The sequence below is a fragment of the Pongo pygmaeus genome, chromosome 6 (genome assembly GCF_028885625.2).
Source record: "Pongo pygmaeus isolate AG05252 chromosome 6, NHGRI_mPonPyg2-v2.0_pri, whole genome shotgun sequence".
Lineage (NCBI taxonomy): Eukaryota > Metazoa > Chordata > Mammalia > Primates > Hominidae > Pongo > Pongo pygmaeus.
In genome coordinates, this window is record NC_072379.2 from 46,542,952 (window position 1) to 46,570,320 (window position 27,369).

General features: G+C 39.1%; 1 protein-coding gene across 2 annotated transcripts in view; it reads right to left on the reverse strand.

Annotated features, from left to right (window-relative positions):
* The window catches only part of CDK13 (cyclin dependent kinase 13), a 143,734-nt gene that overhangs the window by 50,191 nt on the left and 66,174 nt on the right, over positions 1-27,369 (reverse strand). The window lies entirely within an intron of this gene.

Below are 27,369 nucleotides of genomic sequence, written 5' to 3' on the forward strand. Positions count from 1 at the left end.
TTACAACTTTATTTTATAGAAAACAGCTTAGTCTTGCTACCAAAACCAAAAATAACACATGGCACACACACACAAACTATACAAACGTACTTATGAGAGATTCAGAAATCCTAAAGGAAACTTACACACAAACTGAATGAGAAATATAATTCACTACGTTTGTGAAAAGCAGAAAAACTAACACCAAGACAAAAAAGGCATCTGAACTTGGTTCAGATAAGTTCCTAATTTTTAAAACAGAGCAAAGAACTCTTGGTAAACTTGCAACAGAAGGAGTCTTTCTTAAAAGTTTATTATGGTACCTCCCTGAAACTAACAACCAATGTCATATTTAATAGGAAAGGCTAGATATTATGTATGAGATTAAAAAAAAAATTGCCGGTGGCTCATGCCTGTAATCCCAGGGCTTTGGGAGGCCAAGGTGGGCGGATCATGAGGTCAGGAGACAGAGACCATCCTGGCTGACACAGTGAAACCCCGTCTCTACTAAAAATACAAAAAATTAGCCGGGCATGGTGGTGGGTGCCTGTAGTCCCAGCTACTCAGGAGGCGGAGGCAGGAGAATGGCGTGAACCTGGGAGGCAGAGCTTGCAGTGAGCCGAGATCACGCCACTGCACTCCAGCCTGGGTGACAGAGTGAGACTCCGTCTCAAAAAAAGAAAAATCAGTATTTAAAAAGCAAAAGACAGCCGGGCACTGTGGCTCAGCCTATAATCCCAGCACTTTGGGAGGCTGAGGCAGGTGGATCATCTGAGGTCAGGAACATGAAACCAGCCTAGGCAACATGTCGAAACCCTGTCTCTACAAAAACTACAAAAATTAGCCTGGTGTAGTGGTGTGTTATCTTAGTCCCAGCTACTTGGGGGACTAAGTAGGAGGATGGCTTGAGCCCAGGAGGCAAAGGGTGCAGTAAGCTGAGATTGAGCCACTGTACTCCAGCCTGGGCAACAGAGCCAGACCTAGCCTCAAAGAAGAAAAAAAAAAAAAAGCAAAAGACTTCATATATGAAGCAACAATTCACTAGAAAATAAAACTTAAATGACTTCACAATAGAAAAAAATTACTACTAATGACCAGGACTAAACTTTAAAAAGAATTATACAAAACTGGGCCAGGCGTGGTGGCTCACACTTGTAATCCCAGCACTTTGAGAGGCCAAAGTGGGCAGATCACCTGAGGTCAGGAGTTACAGACCAGCCTGGCCAACATAGTGAAACCCCATCTCTACTAAAAATACAAAAATTAGCCAGGCATGGTGGCGTGCACCTGTAATCCCAGCTGCTCCAGAGGCTGAGGCAGAAGAATCACTTGAACCAGGGAGATGGAGGTTGCAGTGAGCCGAGGTGGTGCCAATGCACTCCAGCCTGTGCAACAGAGCAAGATTCCATCTCAAAAAAAAAAAAAATATATATATATATATATACACACATACACAAAATTCATTAATAAACACCAAATTGTAAAACTCTGTATTTTTCTCTTTTTTTTTTTTTTTTTTTTTTTTTTTTTTTTTTTTTTTTTTGAGACAGGGTCTCACTCACTCTGTCACCCAGGCTGGAGTACAGTGGCACCATCACAACTCACTGTATCCCTGACCTCCTAGCTCAAGTGATCTTCCTACCTCAGCCTTCCAAGTATACTTGGGGTCATGAGCTCTCACCACCACATCTGGCTAATTTTTCTGTTTGTTTTATTTCTGGTAGAGATGGGGTCTCTCTATGTTACCCAGGTTAGTATTGAATTCCCCAACTCAAGAGATCCTCCCACCTTGGCTCTCAAAGTGCTAGATTACAGGTTTGAGGCACCACGCACATAAAAAACTCCGTATTTTAAAGCAATTTCAATAAAAGGACCAATGGTTTTTCTCTTTTGTCACCAGAAGTTAGGAGACTTAACTTGACAAAATAATTCTAAAATTATCCTTGAAGAAAACAAACCAGAGTACTAGCCAAAACATTTCTGAAAATAAACACTTGCCCTACTAGAAATTAATCTGACCTGTGTCATACTGTAGGGACTGACAGAACAGTGGAAATAATACACACCAGAAAACAAATCTCAGTTATGTATCTAATAATTATAAAAATAGCCAATTTAAGTCAGTGAAGAAAGAATAGATAAAACAGTGTTTTGACAAATGTATAATCCCACAAGGAGGTGGACAGTTATATCAAAGAAAAATGCAATAAAAAGCCAACAGATTTCAATTCACTAAATGAAAATGCAGAAGTACTGCCTAAGGAAACAGTATGGAAGAAATAAAAGGCAAATGATGGCTGCGCATGGTAGCTCATGCCAGTAATCCCAGCACTTTGGGAGATCGGGGTGAGAGGACTGCTTGAGGCCAGGGGTTTGAGACTAGCCTGGGGTGACATGGAGAGATCCTGTCTCTACAGAAATTTAAAAATTAGCCAGGTGTGGTAGTGCACACCTGTAATTCTAGCTACTTGGGGGCTGATGCAGGAGGACTACTTGAACTCCAGAGTTTGGAGTCTGTGGCTGCAGGGCCACTGCATTCCAGCCTGGGTGACAGAAGGAGACAGACCCAGTCTCAAAAAAAAAAAAGGAGGGCTGGGCACGGTGGCTCACACCTGTAATCCCAACACTTTGGGAGGCTGAGGTGGGTGGATCACTTGAGGCCAGAAGTTTCGAGACTAGCCTGGACAACATGGTAAAACCCCGTCTCTGCTAAAATACAAAAAAACAGCCGGATGTGGGGCACATGCCTGTAATCCCAGCTACTCGGGAGGCTGAGGTGGGAGGATCACCTAAGCCTGGGAGGTCAAGGTTGCAGTTAGCTGTGATTGCGCCACTGCACTCCAGCCTGGGTGATAGAGTGAACCCTGTCAAAAAAAAAAAAAAAAAAGAAAGAAAAGAAAAGGACAAACTGGAGAAGTATCTATAACATATACTAGATTAACATCCTTAATATAAAATGAGATCTTACAAATCAATACAAAAACGGCTGGGTGTGGTGGCTCACGCCTGTTATCCCAGCACTTTGGGAGGCCGAGGCGGGCGGATCACTTCAGCTCAGGAGTTCGAGACCAGCCTGGCCAACATGGTGAAACCCCGTCTCTACTAAAAATACAAAAAAATTAGCTGGGCTTGGTGGTACATGCCTGTAATCCCAGCTACTCGGGAGGCTGATGCAGGAGAATCACTTGAACCCGAGAGGCGGAGGTTGCAGTGAGCCGAGATCGCGCCAGCCTGGGAGACAGACCAAGATCTCAAACAACTACAACAACAAAAAAAGAATCAATACAAAAAAATACCAATCCCACAACAGAAAATAAGAAATCAAATGAACTGTCAATATGCAAAAGAATGCCTATGTCCAAAAAACACACGAAAAATATTTAATCTCATTACTAAACAAAATATACAAATCAAAGCAACTGTACACCACTTTTAAATTGCATACTCTTTCACGTGGCAAGATTGCAAAGATTTAGCTGTAAGCATGATCACTAAAGCAATGTAATAATAAAACACTTAAAAACAAAACAATACGTCAAAAAAGTTCTTCTGGTATATCTTATGCCACTCCATGTAACTTTGAAAAAGGTTATAGAGATGTAATTATTGATGTGGAAATGTACTGAGCATGCTGAGTATAAGTAAGTCAATTATCAAATATATACACACCACTATCTCTGCTGTTATTTAACATAATATTGGTGGCATTATGTAACACACAGAAAGATAAAAGAAAGCATTAAGAGTTGCATGGTCCAATACAGTAGCTACTAGCCACTAGCCACATGTGGCTACTGAGCTCTTGAAATGTGGCTAGTTAAAAAATGCTATGAGTTCTGGTATGACTTTGAGAATTATTAAAAGTATATAGAAAAAAATTAAAAATAAAAATGCTATGAGTGCAAAACACACACTGAATTTTGAAGACAGTACAAAATAAAAGAATATAAAATATCTCAATAATTTGTGTTCTTGATTACATACTGAAATAATCTATTAGATACATTGAGTTAAATGTATTATTTGTTTAGTTGGTTTTTTTGAGACAGAGTCTCACTCTGTTGCCCAGGCTGGAGTGCAGTGGCACGATCTTGGCTCACTGCAACCTCCGCCTCCCGGGTTCAAGTGATTCTCATGCCTCAGCCTCCCAAGCAGCTGAGATTACTGGTGTACACCACCACTCCTGGCTAATTTTTGTATTTTTAGTAGAGATGGGGTTTCACAATGTTGGCCACGCTGGTCTCGAACTCCTAACCTCAGGTGATCCACCCACCTCGGCCTCCCAAAGAGCTGGGATTACAGGCACAAGCCACCACGCCTGGGTTAGATACGTTATTAATATTAATTTCGACCTGTTTCTTTTTTTAAAATGAAGTTACCAGATGATTTTAAATTAAAATACAACGGCTCACATTCTATTTCCATTAAACAGCACTGAATTCGAGATTTAAGAATTGACATAGGAAAGCTAAAACTATCTTTAAATGCAGATAACAAGTTTTTGGCCTCTGGAGAGCCATAAACACTCAATGACAACAAAAAAATTATTACACACAGTTAAACAAGTTAAAAAAGTAGAATATTACATATAGTAGTCACTAACATCAACCACCAGTTAAAATATAAAATGGAAGACCCCATTAGTAATAGCTAATCAATCAGTTAAATTTAAAAAGCTCACATAAGAAATGTGAGAAATCCTTTAAACTATAAACACTCTCACAAGACAGAAAAGTACACATGAGCAAATGGATAGCAGGGCTAAACATGATAAAGATGTTAATTATCCCTATGTTAGTTTATAAATTAGACACAGCCCAATTTTTCATGATACTTATTGGTTGTTTTTCTGTAATGTATATCCACATAGAAAAATAATTAAGAATAGCAAAGTAACACCTGAAAGAGAAAGGGGGTATGTGTACACACTACCAGATATTAAACCAGTATACATTTCCATCATTAAAAAGTGTGATACTGGTAAATAAACATGAAATAAAACAAAATTCAGAAATATATCCACATATATATGGACCTTTACTATATGATAAAGATGGCATATCAATTCAGTGTGGAAAAGATGGACTTTTTAATTGGTGGTATTGGGATAACTGAATAGCCAGAAAAAGATAAAACTTGTCTGTCTCTCACACTATACACCAGCATAAAAAGCAAATGAATCTACAAAATTACAAAAAATTAGCCAGGTGTGGTGGTGGGTGCCTATAATACCAGGTACTGGGGAGGCAGAGGCAGGAGAATCGCTTGAACCTGGGAGACAGAGGTTGCAGTGAGCTGAGATTGTGCCATTGCAATCCAGCCTGGACAACATGAGCAAAACTCGGTCTCAAAAAAAAAAAGCAAATGAATCAGTTATCTAAATTTTTTTAAAAAAATATAAAAGTACTTAAAAAAAAACACAGAATTCCTTAATAACCTAAGAGTAGAAAAAAAGTTCCAACTAGGAATCAAGAAATAATTTATACCAAGAAATAATAAATATGACAAATATGACTATGTAAAAATAAAAATCCTCTGCATGGCTAAAAATACCACAAGCAAAATTAAAAGAATATAGCAACCTGGAAAAAAATTAGCTGCAACTTATACTGCAGAGTGATTATTAGTATCAACTACAGTCCAGGCACGGTGGCTCACGCCTGTAATCCCAGTACTTTGGGAGGCTGAGGCAGGTGGATCACTTGAGGTCAGGAGTTCGAGACCAGCCTGGCCAACATAGTGAAACTCTGTCTCTACTAAAAATACAAAAATTAGCCAGGCATGGTGGCTCATGCCTATAATCCCAGCTATTCAGGAGGCTGAGGCATGAGACTCACTTGAACGCAGGAAGTGGAGGTTGTAGTGAGCTGAGATCCTGCCACTGCACTCCCGCCTGGGTGACAGAGACTCTGTCGCAAAAAAAAAAAAAAAAAATTAGCTGGGCATGGTGGTGGGCACCTGTAATCCTAGCTACTTGGGAGGCTGAGGCAGGAGAATCACTTAACCTGGGAGGTGGAGGTTGCAGTGAGTCGCAATCGCACCACTGCACTCCTGCACTCCAGCCTGGGCAACAGGCAACTCTCTACCTGTATATACAAACAAAATAAAAACTCTCTAAATTAAGGGGAAAAAAGATCAACGACCTTACAGAAAGTGAGAAAAAGAGACAATTAGCTCATCCGAAAAAAGGGCAAAGTGCCCCTAAGTGAATGCAAAGTAGCTTAATCTTGCTCATAATAAAAATTCACGGCCAGGCACAGTGGCTCACGCCTGTAATCCCAGCACTTTGGGAGGCTGAGGTGGGCGGATCACCTGAGGTCGGGAGATCGAGACCAGACTAACCAACATGAAGAAACCCCGTTTCTGCTAAAAATACGAAATTAGCCAGGCATGGTGGTGCATGACTGTAATCTCAACTACTTGGCAGGCTGAGGCAGGAGAATCGCTTGAACCCACGAGGCAGAGGCTGCGGTAAGCCAAGATCATGCCATTGTACTCCAGCCTGGGCAACAAGAGCGAAACTCCGTCTCAAAATAAATATTAATTAATTAATTAATTTCCCAAACTAAAACTTGACCAAGATACTAAATTGACAAAAATCTAAAAGTAGAACTCCAGAGTCTACTGACAAAGCTGTAAGAAACACTTTCATACATTGGCAGTAGAAATACACAAATACAAGCCCTCTGAAGAGAAATTTGGCAATATCTAGCTAAATCACATTCAGTTTTTCCCTTTGACTTAACAATCCCAATTCTAGGAACTTGTACCAAAAATTCACTGGCCAAAATACAAAATGATGTATGCATAGGGCTATTCAATGCAGCATTATTTACACAATGAAAATATCTATCATTAGGAAACTAGCTGAATAAACTATAGTATAACCACACAGTGCAGTGCCTCTAAGCAATGCATGATTTTTGTCTACTAACAAAATGATTTTTGTCTACTAACATGGAGTAAACTTCAGCATATATGGTTAAATGAAAAGAAAAAGGTAAAGCAGAGCACTTACAACATTGCTATTTTTTTTATATATAAAAAAAGGGAATGTGAATATGTACAAAGGAAACATTGGAGGATGAAACAAATATTTAAAATAGTTACCCATGGGTAAGGGAGAGAACAAGAAAAAGAAGAATGGAAGTGACACTATTCTGAATGTACCTGTTTTATAGTTTAGAGTTTGAAACCAAGTAAATGTTTTATATAATTAAAATACATCATTAAATCAAAAAGGGAAAAAAAGCAATCCCTAAAAAATTGGAAACATATCCACCTTTAGGTGGATTTATGTTTATCAAATTGGTTGCATAAACTGTCTACAATACAGTATACTGACTATATACAGCTGGGGGGTATATTTTAAGGACAAAAAGAATCACTAAGAAATCTTAAACTGCATTCAGTAGTCTCGTTAGTAATTAATATTAGCATTGTTACTTTAAAATTATTACATGTATATGGTAGAACAAAGCAAGCTATGTTAATATTTTAGGAACCAGGGCTTTAGTTTACAAGAAAGATAAGGTCAAAGATGTATAAATCCTGTACTCTGAAATTGAAACTGAAATCATCTACAGCAGCCAGCCTCCAAAATGGTGCTAAATGATCCTCACTATCTGGCATCCAGGCCATGCCACAGTGATTCAAGGACGGTCTGTGTGACCAACAGAATATTGGAGAGTGAATGATGTGACTTCCAAGTCTAGGTCCTAAAGACAATATAGCGTCTACCTTACTTTTTAGATCATTCAACCTAGGAGAAGCCAGCCACCAAGGCTGTCAGGATATTTAAGCAACTTTGTGGAAGGCCCACGTAAAGAATAAGTGAGACCTCCCACCAAGAGAACAACTTGCTAGCCATGTGAGGGAGCCATCTTGGAAGTGGATTCTCCAACCCCAGTCAAGCCTTCTAATGACAACCCTAGCTAATATCTCACTAGAATCTTATGAGAGACTCCAAACCAAAACTGCCAAGCCAAGATGCTCCCAAATTCCTGCCCACAGAAACTTCAAGATATAGTAGCTTCCACTATCATCTTTTAAATACAACTGCCAAAGAATTGAATTTGCATCTAAATAAATTTCTGGATTTAATTCCTATTTAGAGGAAATAAGAGGGATAGAAGAACAAGCTAACTAACACCCAAAGGAAGCATCTGGCCAAACTGAAAATGCAGTCTACTCTCCAATAAATAAATGGAATAAAATGTTTAAAAGGCAAGAAGAGCTACTATAAATTATGAGACTTAAAATATTAATATGAATAACATGCCATCTTGTTTGCATCCAGGTTCAAACAAAGCAGCTATAAAAAACATTTTTGAGACAACTGGGTAAACGTGAATGTAGATCATTAGATGACATAAAATTACGGCTAATTTTGTTAACTATAAGGTCTCTTTTCTTTTTAAATATAACTACAATTTCATTATCTATTGTCTCTCCATAATCAAAGACTAACTTTTATAATACAGTGAGCCTGAGATTCACTTAAAAATAATCCAGGAGTTTTTTTTTTTTTTTTCTTTTTTTTAAGTAGACAGAGATAAATAAATTTAGCAAAATGTGTTAACTATAAAAGTGAAGGATGGGGACGCTGGGGTTCATTATACTATTTCCTCTACTTTTATTTTTATATTTTATTTTATTTTCATTTAATTTAATTTAATGTTTTTTTGAGACGGAGTCTTGCGCTGTCACCCAGACTGGAGTACAGTGCACGATCTCAATTCACTGCAGCCTCCGCCTCCCAGGTTTAGGCGATTCTCCTGCCTCAGCCTCCAGAGTAGCTGGGATTACAGGTGCCCGCCACCACACTTGGCTAACTGTTGTACTTTTGGTAGAGACAGGGTTTCGCCATGTTGGCCAGGCTGGTCTCAAAATCCTGATCTCATCTACTTTTAGATGTTTGAATATTTTAGTAATAATGAGTCTCTTAAAAATGTAAGTAAAATTTCAGAAGGCTTTGAAATTATTAAATTGAATTAAGAGATAAATTTCATGTTCCTATATTTTAAAACTGGTTTTTACTTTTTATCAAGGTTTTTCATGTGTGTGTGTGTGTGTGTGTGTGTATGTATATATATAATTTATTTATTTATTTAGAGACAGGGTCTCACTCTGTTGCCCAGGCTGGAGTGCAGTGGTACAATCTTGCCACCACTTCCTCAGCTCAAGTGCTCCTCCTCCTGCCTCAGCCACCCCAGGAGCTGGGACTAAAGGTGTGTGCCACCACGCTTGGCTAATTCCTGTAATTTTTTATAGAGACGAGGTCTTACTATATCACCCAGGCTGGTCTCAAACTCCTGGCCTCAAGCTATCCTCCTGCCTTAGTCTCCCAAAGTGCTGGATTATGGGTGTAAGCCAAGGTTATATATTTATGTAGTTTAAAGCAGTGATTCCCAACCTTTTTGGCACAGGGACCAGTTTCATGCAAGACAATTTTTCCATGGACTGGGGATGGGGGGACGGGTGGGTGGAGGGATGGTTTTGGGATGATTCAAGTACATTACATTTCTTGTACACTTTATTTCTATTGTTATTACATTGTAACATATAATGAAATAGTTATACAACTCACCATAATGTACAATCAGTGGAGGCCCTGAGCTGGTTTTCCTGCAACTAGATGGTCCCATCTGGGGGTGATGGGAGACAGTGACAGATCATCACACATTAGATTCTCATAAGGAGCGCACAACCTAGATCCCTTGCATGTGCAGTTCACGATAGGGTTTGTGCTCCTATGAGAATCTAATGCTGTCACTGATCTGACAGCAGGAAGAGCTTAGGCAGTTATGGGAGCTATGGGGAGCCACTGTAAATACAGATGAAGCTTCACTCGCTCACCTGCCACTCACCTCATGCTGTGTGGCCCAGTTCCTAACCAGCCACAGACCAGTACTTGTCCATGGCCTGGGGGCTGGGAAACCCTGGTTTAAGGCAATGTTTTTCAAACTGTGGGTCATGCAATCAACAGAGTAGGTCATGACCTGCATTTTTAAAAACATTTTTATATTGCTTCATATTTTTCCAATATTGTATTTAAAAATTAATAAAATCATATGTAATGTAGTTGTGGAACTGTAACATGCCACACAAAATTTCATTATGATAGGAAATCTTATATACATATCCTTAGAAAAATATTAGTATCAAAACTCTAAGAGGAGTTTATCTGTGTGAACAGGTAAGTGATTTTTACTTTCTCTTATGCTGTAATTTTCTAACTTTTTCCAAAAGTACAATTTTAAGAAATATTATCAATTGTGCCTAACAGTCAGATTAATAAGGGGAACAGCAAATAACCCAACTGAAAGTAAATGTCAATGTCCACAAATAAAGAATCCAGAGAGAAAATTATAATGTTAATAAACATATGTAAGATGCTCCATACTTCACCAGTTTTCAAGAAAGTACTAATCAAAGCAATGATGAGATACCATTCTCTTCTATCAGACTGACAACATCCAGTAATAGCCAAATAAAGGAAACTCATACACTGCTATGTTTGGGCCAAGTAATCAGACAATATGTATTATTAAAAATACAAATATCCTTTGACTTAGCTATCCCACTTTTAAGAGTAAATGTAAAGAAATAACAGCACTAGTATGCAAATATACATGTACAAGAATATTTTTAGCAGTACTATTTATAATGGAAAAAAGCTGAGACAACTTGAATGTCCATCAATAAACAAAGGTTGAATAAATCTAGTATATCCATATTATAGTATATTATGCAGCTAGATATATGTTATAATCTTTAATAAGAAAAGTAAAATATAGAAAAAATATTAGCCCTGCGGACGACGGGTTTCTGGTCTGGAATTTAAGGAGTTAAAAACTGCCATTCCATACTCAAAATAAAAGAAAAGCAAAGGTGAAAAGCAACAACTCTTCTTAAAGCCATCACAGAAATTGGAGTCACAGGGCAAACCACTGCCCCCAAAATTAGAGAGAAAGGCAGGCAGGTACAGGATACAGAGAACCACAACTTAAAACTGCAGAAAGCTCCTTGGGAACCATTACCAAGGTAGGAAAGCCTAAACCAAGCTGGAGGTTCAGCGTGAACAAGTTTTAATTAAAAACTACAGCAGGACCCTGTCTGAGAGGCCTCCACATTGGTCAGTTTTTAACAACCAGAAGCCCTGCCAGATTATCATAGTGAAGATCAGAAAAAAATATGTAGTTATGATGAAATATGCCCAGAGCATTCTGTCCTTAACAAGGCCTGACTTCAAGAGAAATTATTTATCAGAGCCTAACCTACCAGGGTTCCACCAGAGCCTTACCAATCTAGAAGGGAAATATTCAACTCCAGAGCATTCTAGCCTTAGACTTAGGGTAATGAAATACCCAATACCAGCATCCTCTAGCACTCCTGTCGCACTGCAGGGAAAAACCAAAACTTAGAAGTACTTGTGGAGACTACAGACTAGGGGCACAGGTTCACTAAAAGACTGAGAACAAATCTTTAGGCTATAGAACACTTCCCTCCCTCTACACCTTAACACTATACAAATATGGCTCCTGTATACTAAGTGGAGAATACAACTAAACAAACTGCACACCTCAGACCTTATTTAAGAAGAAATTCCAGAGAAACCAAAAGACAACAGGGGAGACAAAAACACGAACACTAGAGGAAATTTTGGCCTCTGATACTTATAGGTACAGTGAACAGTGAACATAGCCTAACCCCTAGCCAGATAAACACAAAACCTTACACTAAAGGCCTATTTACCTTAGTTCCTTCTACATCATGTACTATGTCTGACTTTCAGTGAAAAATTTTAAAGCATGCTAAAACACAGTTTGAAGAAACAAAGTAAGCATCAGAGTCAGACTCAGATATAGCAGAAATATTGGCATTATCAGACTACTAATTTTTTTAAAGCTCTAATTAATATTCCTAGAGCTCTAATGGAAAAAAGGTGGACAAAATGCAAAAGCAGAGAAATGGAAACTCTAAGAAAGAATCAAAGGACAATGTTCAGGCCAGGCATGGTGGCTCACGCCTCTAATCCCAGCACTTTGGGAAGCTGAGGTGGGCAGATCACCTGAGGTCAGGAGTTCGAGACCAGCCGGGCAAACATGGTGAGACCCCATCTCTACTAAAAATACAGAAATTAGCTGAACATGGTGGCTCACACATATAATCCCAAGTACTCTATATGAGGAAAATAATAACACTCTAATGAAAGAAATCAAAGGAATGAAGAGAAATTCCATGCACACAGACAGACTCCACACTGTCACGATGTCAGTTCTTTCCCAACTTGCTGTATGCATTTAAAGCAATCCCAATCAAAACCCCAGCAAGTTATTGTGTGGATTATCAACAAATTGATTCTAATGTTTATATAGATGGTAAAAGATTCAGAGTAGCAAGAAAACATTTTATGAGAGCAAAGTTAGAGGGCCAACATTATCCAACTTTAAGACTGACCATAAAGCTACAGTAATTAATACAGTATGGTATCAGTGGGGGGGGAAAAAAAAACATAACTAGACTAATAAAACAGAATACAAAAGCTCAGAAATGCATCCATTAAAAAAACAGTCAACTGATCTTTGATAATGGAGTCAAAGCATTTCAATGGACAAAGGATAGTCTTTTCAGCAACTGCTGCTTAAACAAGGGGACACCAACAAGTGAACAAAATGAATTTAGACACAAACCTTATACCTTTCACAAAAATTAACTCAAAATGGATCATAGACTTGAGTGTAAACTGCAAAACTAAATTTCTAGAACACAGAAGAAAATCTAGGTGATCTTGAGTTTGGCAATGACGTTTTATATAAGACACCAAAATCACAATATGTGAAAAGAAGAAACTAATATGTTGGATAGTGTTAAAATTTAAAACTTCTGCTCTTTGGCAGGGTGCAGTGGCTCATGCCTATAATCCCAGCACTTTGGGAGAACAAGGTGTACAGATTGCTTGAACCCAGGAGTTCGAAACCAGCCTGGGCAACGTGGCAAAACCCTGTCTCTCCAAAAAATAATTTTTAAACCATACAAAAATTAGCCAGGTGCAGTGGCATGTGCCTTTAGTCCCAGCTACTCAGGAGGCTGAGGTGGGAAGACCGCTTGAGCCTGTGGGGAAGAGGCTGCAGTGAACCAAAGTCACACCACTGCACTCCAGGCCTGGGTGACAGAGCAGGACCCAAAACAAAACAAAACAACCAAAGAACAACTTCTGCTCTTCAAAAGACACTGCTAAGAAAATGAAAAGACAAGTCAGACTGGGAGATTGGTATCCACTAGGCATGGTGGCTCACGTCTATAATCCTAGCACTTTGGGAGGCCTAGGGAGGAGGATAGCTTGAAGGCAGGAGTTGGAGACTAGCCTGGGCAACATAACAAGACCCCATTTCTCCAAATAATAATAATAATAATAATAATAATAATAATAATAATAATAATAGATTAGCCGAGTTTGGTGGTGAGTGCCTGCAGTCCCGGCTACTCAGGAGGCTGAGGTGGGAGGATCACTTGAGACTGGGAGTTTGAGGCTGCAGTGAGCCATGATTGTGCAACCACACTCCAGCGTGGATGACAGAGCGAGATCCTGTCTCCAAAATAAAAGAAAGAAAAAAGAAAACAAACAGCCCAATTAAAAAGAAGGCAAAACATATGAACAGACATCTCACCAAAGAAGATGTACCAATGGCAAATAAGCAAGTGAAAAAATGCTTAATATCATATTTCCTTTCTTTTTTCCTTTTTTTTTTTTTTTGAGACAGAGTCTCACTCTGTTGCCCAGGATGGAGTGCAGTGGCATGATCTCGGCTCACTGCAGCCTTTGCCCCCTAGGTTGAAGCAAATCTCCTGCCTCAGCCTCCCAAGTAGCGGGGTCTGCAGGCACATGCCACCACATCCAGTTAATTTTTGTATTTTTAGTAGTGACCGGGTTTCACCATGTTGGCCGGGCTGGTCTTGAACTCCTGACCTCATGTGATCCGCCCACCTTGGCCTCCCAAAGTGCTGGGATTATAGGCATGAGCCACCACACCCGGCCTTAACATCATATTTCATCAGAGAACAGCAAATTAAAACAACAATAAGATACCACTACATATCTATTAGAATTGCAAAAATCCAAAACACTGACAACACCAAATGCTGGTAAAAATGTGAAACAACACAAACTTTCATTTGTTGCTTAGCAGACACTATGGAAGACAGTTTGGCAGTTTCTTAAAAGGTAAACATTCTCTTACCTTATATAATCCATCAATCCCTGGTGTTTACCCAAAGGAGCTGAAACTTAACACAAAAACCTGCATACAAATATTTATTCATAACTGTCAAGACTTGGAAGTACCCAAAATATCCTTCAGTGGGTGAATGGTTCAACAAACTGTGGTACACCCATACAATGGAATATTTTGAGTGAAAAAATAACTGAGTTATAAAGCCACAGAAAGACAAGGAGGAACTTTAGGTGCATACTGTTAAGTAAAAGAAGCCAATCTGAATAGTCTACATATTGTATGATTCCAACTAGATGACATTCTGAAAAGGCAAAACTATGGATAAAGTTTAAAAAAAAAAAAATCAGTGACAGCATGCAGTAACTCACACCTGTAATCCCAGCACTTTGGGAGGCCAAGGCAGGCGGATCACTTGAGGTCAGGAGTTGCATACCAGCCTGGCCAACACAGCAAAACCCCATCTGTACTAAAAATACAAATTAGCCAGGCATGGTGGTGCGCACCTGTAATCCCAGCTGCTCAGGAGGCTGAGGTTGCAGTGAGCTGACATGGTACAACTGCACTCCAGCCTGGGTGTCAGAGCAAGACTCTGTCTCAAAAAAAAAATAAATAAATAAAAAATTAGGGGTTGCCAGAGTTGCAGGGGTGGGGAAGGATGAACACAGGACTTTTAAAGCAGAAAAACTATTCTGTTTATTTTTGTGTCACTCTCAGATTCTCTGTGTCTTTGCATGCCAGACTGCCTGAATGACTGTTTCTCTCTCTCTCTCTCTCTATATATATATATATACACACACACATCTATATATACACACATATATATACACACACATATATATATAATTTTCTAATTTCAATGGTGAGGTACTTTTGTTCTCTAGAAAAGATATAGTGTATAGTGGCTATAACTACTACTACTGAAATACTCTCTCCACATGGTTAGCACTTAAAAGAGATGCTACTAGTGCTTTTGAGACTGCTAAACATGGGTTAGAAAGAATCAGAGCAAAAGGGGTAGGGGATGCAATGAAAGACAGCCAGATAGAATCAAGAACTGACCCTGAGTGTCCTTATCCACTACTTCAGACAGTAAGAATCTAATCTAGGCCAGGCGCAGTGACTCATGCCAGCAATCCCAGTACTTTGGGAGGCCAAGGCGGGCGTATCACAACGTCAGGAGTTCGAGACCAGCCTGGCCAGCATAGTGAAACTCCGTCTCTACTAAAATTACAAAAAATTAGCAGGGCACGGTGGTGCAAGCCTGTAGTCCCAGCTACTCGGGAGGCTGAGGCAGGAGAATCGCTTGAACCCGGGAGGCAGAGGTTGTGGTGAGCCAAGATCACAGCACTGTACTCCAGCCTGGGCAACAAGCGAGACTCTGTCTCAAAAAAAAAAAAAAAAAGAATCTTTTCTCTCTCTCTCTCTCTCTCTCTCCCTCAGCCTCCCGAGTAACTGAAACTACAGGCGCGCGCCACCACGCCCAGCTAATTTTTGTATTTTTAGTAGAGACGGGGTTTCACTATGTTGGCCAGGATGGTCTCAATCTCTTGACCTTGTGATCCGCCCACCTCAGCCTCCCAAAGTGCTGGGATTATGGGGGTGAGCCATTACACCTGGACTAAATTTTTTTTTTTTTTTTCCAGACAGTCTTGCTGTCACCTAGGCTGGTGTGTAGTGGCACAATCTCGGCTCACTGCAACTTCTGCCTCCTGGTTCAAGTGATTCTCCTGCCTCACCCTCCCAAGTAGCTGGGGCTACAGGTGTCCACCACCACGCCCGAATGATTTTTGTATTTTTTGGTAGAGATGGGGTTTCGCTATGTTGGCCAGGCTGGTCTTGAACTCCTGACCTCAAGTGATCCACTTGCCTCAGCCTCCCAAAGTGCTGGGATTACAGGTGTGAGCCACCTTTTTCTTAATTTTTTAAAATTCTAGGCTACATGGTTCATCTGAGTTTTCTCAAATTGTTGCAAATCTCCAAAAAAAAAACTTTTCCAATATATTTATTTTAAAAATCTGCATATAAGTGAACCCATGCAGCTCAAACCCATGATGTTCAAGGGTCAACCATATATCTAATATATTTTTCCATTTCTGTTTTCCTTTTTAATACAGCATCAATGATATATACTAAGCTGTTAACACTGGATTTGGCAAAAAGTGGCAAGAGAAAATGGGAAATTAATTTTTTCTTTATGTATATTTGCATTATTATATATATTATTTATATATATTTGCATTACCGTGGTCATAGTAAACTCATTTATACTTCTTACAGAGGAACTTTATTGTGAAAAGAAAAATATTAAGGAATTTATAGTTAAAAAGTCCCTAAAAGACAAGAGATTTAAAATTCAATAAAAGTTGGAAACAGTAAGTTCTAAACTCACAGGCAAAGTAAATAAGACTCAGTGAGACCACCATCAGGGGAATAAATAATTGTGTTATTTGCATTTCTGATCCTTTTAATTGAGTAGATCGTTAAGTATCTGCCCACCAACAGGTCTGTAAAAACCCTGGTAAAAAGTCAACTCAGGCTGGGCGTGGTGGCTCACACCTGTAATCCCAGCACTTTGGGAGGCCAAGGCAGGCAGATCACGAGGTCAAGAGATTAAGACCATCCTGGCCAACATGGTGAAACCCCGTCTCTACTAAAAATACAAAAAATTAGCCGGGCATGGTGGCGGGTGCCTGTAGTCCCAGCTACTCGGGAGGCTGAGGCAGGAGAATGGCGTGAACCCGGGAGGCGGAGCTTGTAGTGAGCCTAGATCAGGCCACTGCACTCCAGCCTGGCGACAGAGCGAGACTCCATCTCAAAAAAAAAAAAAAAAAAGTCAACTCAAGCATCTGAGATCCTGGGAATCACAAAGGATCTGACTTCTACCTGGTGAAAACCCCCCCCACTCTGATCAACAAGAGAACAACCTTCTGCTGCTGGGACATTCTAAGACCATACTGAACCTCCCTAATCCATACTTATTTACTTGGAATGTCACTCTTGCAAGTAACAGAAAACCCAATGTACACCAATTTTTTAAAAAAACAAACAAGGTTAATTTCTCAATATTCTGAGCTTCTACTGTAATTATGGAAAAAACAGAACTATCAAAATCCTATGGCAAGGGCCTACGTTCCTTCTCTCCATTTCTCAGTGCTTGCTCTATTCTCAGAACCTATCCTGTCTCAAGATGATTACCCTCACCCTCACACTCACACTGCACAGGTAAGAGGACCTCACTCTGTATATGAAATCTCAGGGTTAAGTCTCAACCTTGTAAGAGAACTGTAAGGCTCCAACTGCCCAATCTGAGTCATGTACCCGTAGAAACAGAGCAGGCTTCACAGCTACACAGACTGAGGACAGAAAAAAGGTGAATCCTCAAAAAAAAAAAAAAAAAAAAAAAAGAAAGCCCAAGGTTGTTATAGAAAGTGAGGTAAACCAGTGGTGGGTGGCCCCAAAACATGTCAAATACCATCTCTCTCCCAAAGTAGTGCAAATACCAAGCTGTTTAGAACTAAGTTGTCCATTCAGAAGGCTTTAGTCTTAACATGTGACTATTGCACAGTTGAAATGTGGTTAGACCCAGCTGAGATAAGATATGCTGTGAGTGTACAATACAAAGTGGATTGTGAAGATTTAGTACCAAAAAATCTAAAGTAGCTAAGTAATTTTTATATCTGGGGTTAAATAAAAGTTTTTTTGTTTTTTTGTTTGTTTGTTTGAGACAGAGTCTCACTCTGTCATCTAGGCTGGAGTGCAGTGGCACAATCTCAGCTTACTGTAACCTTCGCCTGCTGGGCTCGAGACTCTCCTGCCTCAGCCTCCTGAGTAATCGGGATTAAAGGCACACGCCACCACGTCCAGCAAATTTTCTGTATTTTTAGTAGAGACGGGGTTTCACCATGGTGGCCAGGCTGGTCTCGAACTCCTGACCTCCAGCGATCCACCCGCCTCGGCCTCCCAAAGTGCTGGGATTACAGGCATGAGCCAGTGCACCCAGCCTAATAAAAGATAATATTAAAATAATTTCGCTTGTCTTTTTAGTTTAAATGGGGTTTTTAGAACATTTAAAATTTACATACACGGTTAGCATTATTTATCAGAAAGGTGCGAATCATCTCCCTAACCAGCTAATAGCCTGAAGAGAAACCAGCTAAGTCTATATATAACTTGAAATTGTTTGCTGTTCAAAAAAACTAATGAAATATCTTGAAGCAAACAGTTCCAGACTACAACTTTAAGTACACCACAGTATTTTATTATTCGGATTATTTCCCAATTTTCTCCTAGTATTTTCATTTTAAAAGGAAGGCTAGAAAGGAAATGAATGACAATCACCGCAGAGGTCTATGAAATTGGCTTAATCTACCATTTGCCTTTCCAACAGCATGTTTTGGCTATTTCAAGGAAAAACCAGAACAAAAACTGCTTTAAGTACCTTGTAGACAAAGTGAATAAATTTTATGGTTATTTATGAGGTTACTTAAGGAAAGAGTAAGAAAAACATATTCAAATTATTTTTAAATAGTAGATTGTTATTTATTTATTTCTGAGGCAGGGTCTCATTCTGTTGCCCAGGCTGGAGTGCAGTGGTGCAATCGCAGCTCACTAAAGCCTTGACCTCCTGGGCTCAAGCAAGGGATCCTCCTACCTCAGCCCCCCAAGTAGCTGGGACTACAGGCATGTGCCACCATGCTCAGCTAATGTATTTCATTGTTTTAGAGATGGGGTCTAGCTATGTTGTCCAGGCAAGTCTCAAACTCCTGAGCTCAAGAGATCCTCCTGCCTTGGCCTCCCAAAGTGCTGGGATTACAGGCATGTGCCACTGCATCTGGCCTAAATGGTATTCTTACACATAATTTATTTATCTTTTAATTTCAATGGTGAGGTACTTTTGTTCTCTAGAAAAGATATAGTGGCCATAACCACTTCTACTGAAATACTCTCCCCACATGTTTAGTACTTAAAAGAGATGCCACTAGTGCTTTTGAGACTGCTAACCATGGGTTAGAAAGAATCAGAGTAAAAGGGGTCGGGGGTGCAATGAAAGACAGCCAGATAGAATCAAGAACTGACCCTGAGTGTCCTTATCCACTACTTCAGACAGTAAGAATCTAAACCTTGGCTTACTTGGCAACAAAAAAAATTGCTTCACATAGAAAAATACCTGTTAGCAGAATTGGTATTAAAACTAAAAGAGAATAAAGCATTTGATTTTCTTAATTTTCTTCTCTAAGTGTTCATTTAAGGCAAGAAGGGGGAAACAATACCAATAAAATAAACAATAAATTCAATGGCACATTGGTTTAGATGAAACTAATGTTTTCACTTATTACTAATTCCAAAATAAAATTTCACACATGACCAAAACATTATGGAAAGCAAGGTAGCACTATTTATAAAAATGTGTTTTAAAATTCTTCAATAAGATTATTCCTAATGGAAGAAAATCCCATCTCAAGAAAAAGACTGTGAATGCCCAATCAACTTTTAATGACCAATTCTAGAAATTATCTGAATTAATATAGATCCTACCTGTTAAGACTATTAAGTTGGCAAAAGTTGGAAGTAGATACAAGGAATAGCAATGGTGAAAGTGAATCAAAAAACTACAAGTTTACATTTATAAATACTAATTTAAATAATTTTTAAATTATAATTTTATATAAACTCTACCAATTATTTTGGAATTTTTTCTTTGTGAGACTATTCAACAAAACAACAGAAGTTTATTGATTACAAGTACAAAGACAAATAAGAGTTGTTCACATCAGGAGGCTGGAAATTTATTAATACCACTGCAGATAAATATGTAAATAAAGTAACTGTAGTATTATAATGCTTTGATAGGGTTAAAAATGCAGTGGTATCCCAAAAGATAAAACCTGATTCAGCTATCAGGAAGAGATATTTAAGCTGAGATTTAAAGCAGGACTAACAGCAAGCAGGCTGATAGAGATCAGGGGCATGAGTATGAGATATCTTTGTGAAATATGAACATTGAGATATCTAGTGAATAGCTGTAGCTATCTGAAGCTAAGATCTGGGAATGTTTTCATAAGGTAATGGCACAGAGATATGATGATTAAAAAAACCATAGAGCTACAGCTGGGTACAGTGGCTCACACTTGTAATCCCAGCACTTTGGGAGGCCAAGGCGGAAGAATCACTTGAGGTCAGGAGTTAGAGACCAGCCTGGCTAACATGGTGAAACCCCATCTTTACTAAAAATACAAAAATTAGCCAGGCATGCTGACACACACCTGTAATCCCAGCTACTCAGGAGGTAGACACAGGGGAATCGCTTGAACCTGGGAGGCGGAGGCTGCAGTGAGCAGAGATCGTGCCACTGCACTCCAGCCTGGACAAAAGAGTGAGACTCTGTCTCAGAAAAAAAAAAAAAAACCACAGAGCTACAGATATCTTGGAAGAAGACCACCACCAAGTAGACACCACTAAGAGAGACTATGAAGCAACAGCCAGAGAGAGAGAAAGCAAACCTGAATAGAACTCTTTCAGAAAAGGCAGAAGTTTTAAGAGCAAGTCAACATAATAAACGCTGGCCAAGTCAACTAAGAAAACCTGAGAAATTGTTATTACCTTTAGCAAGAAATTACTACTGTCCTTATCTTTATAAAGTAGTGAGAAAATTCAGACCAATGGGTGAATGACAAAGCGAGGCAGTACAATTGGCATCTACTGATTACTCTTTCACAAAGTCTGGCAACAAAAAGAAGTAGTGTACAGAGTAATGATCCATAAAGCAGACTCAAATTAGAGAAGGGTTTTTTTGTTTTAATACAGGAAATATGTGGGTAGGGTTGGTGCTGAAGGTAAGGAGTGAGTGGGGAGGGAAGCAGTTGAAAATACAGAAGAGGTAACACACACACGTCAAAGTACCTAGGAACTTGAGGGAATCTGCTTCAAGTAGGAAAGAGAAATATTACTTCCTCTGAGATAAATGAGTAAAATGGGTACAGAGTGAGGTAAATACATGGAAAGTTAAAAGCTGAGAGTGAGTTCTTGGCTGGTGTTACTTTCCCTGCAGAAAATGAAGCAATATCTTCTATTGAGAAAAGAAATAGAAGTTGAACAAGAATCTTTGCTTTGCAGAATGGAAGACAGAGCTGACTAAGGACAAATAAAAGGATACTTTGGTAGCCCTGAAGTCCTATCTTTGTTGACCATAAATCTGAGAAGAAAATAACCTAGATGGCTGTAATGATTCTTCTCCAGTAGTTTTAGTATTAAGAGATCAATCCAGGGCCGGGCGTGATAGCTCACGCCTGTAATCTCAGCACTTTGGGAGGCCGAGGCGGGTGGATCACGAGGTAAGATCAAGACCATCCTGGCTGACATGGTGAAACCCCGTCTCTATTAAAAATACAAAAAATTAGCCGGGTGTGGTGGCGGGCGCCTGTAGTCCCAGCTACTCAGGAGGCTGAGGCAGGAGAATGGCGTGAACCCGGGAGGTGGAGCTTGCAGTGAGCCGAGATCATGCCACTGCACTCCAGCCCGGGTGACAGAGCGAGACTCAGTCTCAAAAAAAAGAGATCAATCCAAGGTTGAAGGCTAGGGCAGGTGTGACACCAGAAGACAAAACATCGGAGGTATAAACTTCCCAACCAAAGTTTCAGAAAATCACCTATTTCAACCACGAATACCTTATGAAAATGTACAATCAGAAGTCTGCAGGGCACGGTGGCTCATGCCTATAATGGCAACACTTTGGAAGGATGAGGTGGGCAAATCACTTGAGGCCAGGAGTTCATCTCCTCTACCATAAATACGAAAATTAGCTGGGCATGGTGGCATACACCTGTAGTCCCAGTTACTCAGGAGGCTGAGACATGTGAATCTCTTGAACCTGGGAGGCAGAGGTTGTGGTGAGCCGAGATAGCGTCACTGCACTCCAGCCTGGGCAACAGAGTAAGACTCTTGCCTCCAAAAAAAAGTTAAGTATAAGTTGTACTAGAACTCTGCTTTCTCAAATTCAACAACAGAAATAACTAAGGAAGAGAATTTCAGAAACAAGATTTAACAGTTCTGACTGTAAAACTAAGGGCTGCAACAATTGCATTGATCTTTACTTGAGAAAACAAGTAAAAGAATCAGACTATTTGCAAAGTTTTCAGGACATTCATATGAAATTCAAAACCATTTCTGCCTAACTGCAAAAAATAAAAAATAAATAAAAGAAGAAAAGAAAAAAAACATTTCTTCCTATAGGTCTACCTTTAATCTGTAATTGCTAGAAAACAATTCTAGTTTTAACAGGAGTAAGCAAATTAACCTAACATTAGAGTCCCAAGTCATACAGTATCAATGGGGGTAGATCAGGACATTCCTCTACTCTGCTTTGACCCTGGTTCAATTTGGGACAGAGAGGAAAAAAAAAAAAAAAAGATATTTCCTCTATTCCCCTAACCCCACCCCAGCCCCAATCCTCAGCCACTACGACACAACATAGGGTCTACCTTGTCTATTCCAAACACCTAGAACAATGTTTGGTATATAATTGGTGCTCAACAAATATTTGTTACAATATTTCTTTTAAAAGTATTCAGGGATCTTATTTCAACATTTCTATTTACCTCAAAGCCATGACCTGTAGAAGAGATATGAAAAAACTATGCCTGAAGGTAGAAGGTGTAGTATGAGTATTGGAAGAGAAGGAATCTATACTATTCCATTTCTTATTAGTATCAGTGGTAGGAAACCTAAAAATTGATACATGCACATTACAAGAAGTTTGTGGCTGATGGGGGCAGTAGCAATGAAAAGAAAAACTAGATCAATTCCTGAAATGGCAAAAGAGAAAGATCTGGTCACTGTGCTGACATGAAACCAAATATATATCTCAAACCCAGAGGTGTTTACACCAAAAAGAGGCCCAAAGAACTCTGGTCCTCAAACCTTCAAACGCTGAAAACTTAAGACCTCCTGGCTCTTTTCCATTCCAAATTTCAGGCCTTAAGGCCACTAGTGATAGTGAGCTGCCTAAGTAAATACGTGACCTCAACGTGAAAGGTGGTAGGAGTATAAAGAGTAAAAATCCATTTAATGACACCACAACTGGGAGTGGGAATAGGTGTGTATCTTGCCTCAAAATCTGAGTTCCAAACACATTTTCCCATAAATATACCTTGATAAATAATGAGATTATCTATGTCCTGTTAAAATCAAACCAACAGAAATAACTATCTGCTTGAAAAGAAAAATTTTAGTTGCTATTTTTCACATATTTAGTGCATGACAAAAATTCTAACTTTTCCTATACCCCTGTACCTCATTTCCTTCTCTATCCTTCATAGATTTGTTATGATGATTAACTGAATATTTGTAAATAGCTTAAAGCAGTGTCTGGCCCACAGTAAGCATTATACATATATATTTGAATTAAATAAAACACTTTTTTAGATTTGTTAAATTTCTAACTAGTTTTCAAAAAAAAAGTATGTTGGTTCTACTTTTTTAGTGATATTTTCGAAAATTTTTTGGAGGTTTATGTGTAAGAAAATTATCAAGTTAAAACAGACAAAATTATTATTTCCTTTTTTTTGAGACAGTCTCTATCACTCAGGCTGGAGTGCAGTGGCAGAATCTCAGCTCACCGCAACCTACGCCTCCTGGATTCAAGCGATTCTCCTGCCTCAGCCTCCCAAGTAGCTGGAACTACAGGCGTGCGCCACGACGCCGGCTAATTTTTGTATTTTTAGTAGAGATGGGGTTTCACCATGTTGGTCAGGCTGGTCTCAAACTCCTGACCTCAAGTGATCCACCCGCCTCAGCCTCCCAAAGTGCTGGGATTACAGGCATGAGCCACCGTGCCCAGTCAAAATCATTATTTCTAAGAAAGCGTATGAACTGATCTTTGGGAATTTCAGACTTAAAAGTTTACAGGTGTGTGTGTGTGTGTGTGTGTGTGTGTGTATATATGTGTATATATATACATATATATGTTTGTTTGCTTTGAGACAGAATCTCACTCTGTCACCAGGCTGGAGTGCAGTGGCACAATCTCAGCTCACTGCAACCTCTGCCTCCTGGGTTCAAGTGATTCTCCTGCCTCAGCCTCCCAAGTAGCTGGGACTACAGGCGCCTGCCACCACGCCCTGCTAATTTTTGTATTTTTAGTAGAGACGGTGTTTCACCATGTAGGCCAGGATGGTCTCCATCTCTTGACCTCGTGATCCACCCGCCTTGGCCTCCCAAAGTGCTGGGATCACAGGCGTGAGCCACCGTACCCAGCCCTACTTTTTAATATATTTAAAGCAACCTTATCCTTAAAAGCTACCTTGCTTTTTTAAAATTTTACCTACAAAGTATTTCACCTATAATATTACCATTAAAAGCATATTTGTTATGTTTAAGCAACTTTTATTTAGCTTAATTATGAATATTCCATTGAACTGCCATCATTTAATGTAGTGTCTGCTATAAGAGTTGGAAGTGTTGCAAGAAGTATGTGTAACCTCAGTAACATTCTAAGACAAATACAATCACTTTTAACATTTTAGGAGTAGCATGCCAGTTTAACCTTTCTTAAGCAACGAAATACATTGGGGGAACAGCAAGAGGGAAAGGAAGAGCTTCAAAACTGAAGAGTAAAGGAGTATGAAAGTAGCAATAAAGGAATCCTGGTTGGTAAAGTGGCTGCTGCAGAAATAACATGAGGCGATAAAACAATTTGGGCCGGGTGTGGTGGCTCACACCTGTAACCCCAGCACTGTCGGGCGGAGGCAGGAGGATTGTTTGAGCCTAGGAGTTGGAGACCAGTTTGGGCAATACAGAGAAACCCCATCTCTACTGAAAATACAAAAAGTAGCTGGGCATGGTGGCATGCACCTGTAGTCCCAGCTACTTGGGAAGCTGAAGCACGAGAATCCCTTGAGCCCAGGAGCTGAAGGTTGCAGCGAGCCAAGATTGCGACACTGCACTCCAGCCTAGGTGACAAAGCAAGACCCGGTCTCAAAAAAAATAAAATAAAGTTGAAAGTTTATCATTTATATTAAATCTAGAACATATTGTAAAATTCCTATTCACTTTCAGAAAACACATTTAAAGCCAGAGACGAATAACAAAAAAACTTCATGAAAGTGCAAAAATCATTCAGTTCCTGTTATCCAAATTCTTGAGCATGAGAATGAAGCATCATGCATTATGACATACACCGAGTTTCTGATAACATCTTTATGCCACTAAATCACAAACCCTAAACCCTGCCCTTATCTCTGGGTCTCTTCTCATGTAAGCTAATAGATTCCCACATGGTTTAAAAGTCTCTCAGTTAGGTATTCTGTTATTCTGCCAAAATCATCTTGTTACAATTTGAAGGTTAATTTCATGTGCCAACTTGGCTAGGCTATAGTGCCCAGTTGCTTGGTCAAAACCAGCCTACATGTTCCTATGAAGGTATTTCTTACATACGATTAACGTTTAAATCAGAAGACTTTGGGGAGAAAAGATGAACCCTCACAATGTGGGTGGGCTTCATCCAAGCAGTTGAGGCCTTGAAAGAAAAGAATGAGGTCCATCAAAAAGGAAAAAATTCTGATTCCAGATTACCTTCAGACTCAAGATTGCTGGCCACCCCTACAAATTTCAGACTTGCCAGCCCCTACAATTGTGTGACCTAATCCTTAAAATAAATCTCTCTACACATACGTAAATATACATCCTATTGGTTCTTTCTTAAAGGAATAAACTGAATTTTGGCTTAAGTTTGTTACATTTTAACAGAAAATTTTCTTTTACAGCTTCGATGTGTTAAGTGACAATAATAAGCTGCACATATTTAGAGGGAATGATTTAAACAGTTTTCACATAGGTATGTACCCATTAAGACTGTGGCTACAATTAAGACAGTAAATATATCCACCACCCTCAAAAGTTTTCTTGTGTTCCTGGAATAAATTTTAACAAAAATTTGGATGAAACTTTACCTAGTCCTTTGTAAACAATATGAATAACCTTCCTTATAATTTAACTTTTACACAATGTATATAACCACATAGCATTCTCTAGTAATAATATACCATAGGTCTGTTCAACAATTCTCTATTGTTGAGATATTTATGTTGATGCTAACGTTTTGTTATTATAAACAATATAATGAAGAACATTCTTGTAGCAGCTATATCTAGTCCTGATTACTTTAAAAATTTTTTTTCAATTTTAATAGCTTTAGGGGTACAAGTGGTTTTTGGTTACATGGATGAATTGTATAGTGGTGAAGTATGAAATTTTAGTGCCCCTGTCACCCGAGTAGTGTACACTGTACCCTGCCTCCCACTCTCCCCCTGAGTCTCCAGCATCCTTTATATCACTTTGAATGCATTTGCATACCCACAGCTTAGCTCCCCCTTATAAGTGAGAACATAACAGTATTTGGTTTTCCATTCCTGAGTTACTTCACTTAGAATAATGGCCTCCAGTTCCATCCAAGTTGCAGCAAAAGACACTCTCATTCTTTTTTATGGCTGAGTAGTATTCCATGGTGTATACAAACCACATTTTCTTTATCCATTCCTCAGCTGATGGACACTTAGGTTGGTTCCATATCTTTGCAATTGTGAATTGTGCTGCAATAAACACATGCATGCAGGTGTCTTTCTGATATAATGACTTGTTTTCTCTTGGGTATGATTACTTCCCTTATGTTTCCAAAAATACAATTGCAGAGTTAAAGAACACATTATATTTTAAGAAATAATGATTATTCTAATAGTAACATAAAATGTTTATCTAGTATTTAGCACACGCCAGGTTCTATACTACATCCCTAATTACTCTCTAACAATTTTTACTCTCCAGCATTACATTAATATGCTTGTCAATGATCCCACACCCTGACCAATCTTTTAAAAAGCATTCTTCCTCCCACACTAACATCAATGTAATTCCAGCCAAATTTCCATCAGTATGTTTTCAGACCTCGTATCCATCTAAAATGCATAAAAATAAAATCTTTTTTTTTTAAAGGGGAAAGAGAAGGCGATCTTTATCCACCAGAAATTAAAATATGCTATAGGGTGGTGATAATTAAAGCAATATAATATGGTGGTAGTACATACAAAAACATCAGTGAAACAGGAATCCTCAGAACATGGGGAATTTAAAAAAAAAAAAAAGAACATGTGGGAATTTCATA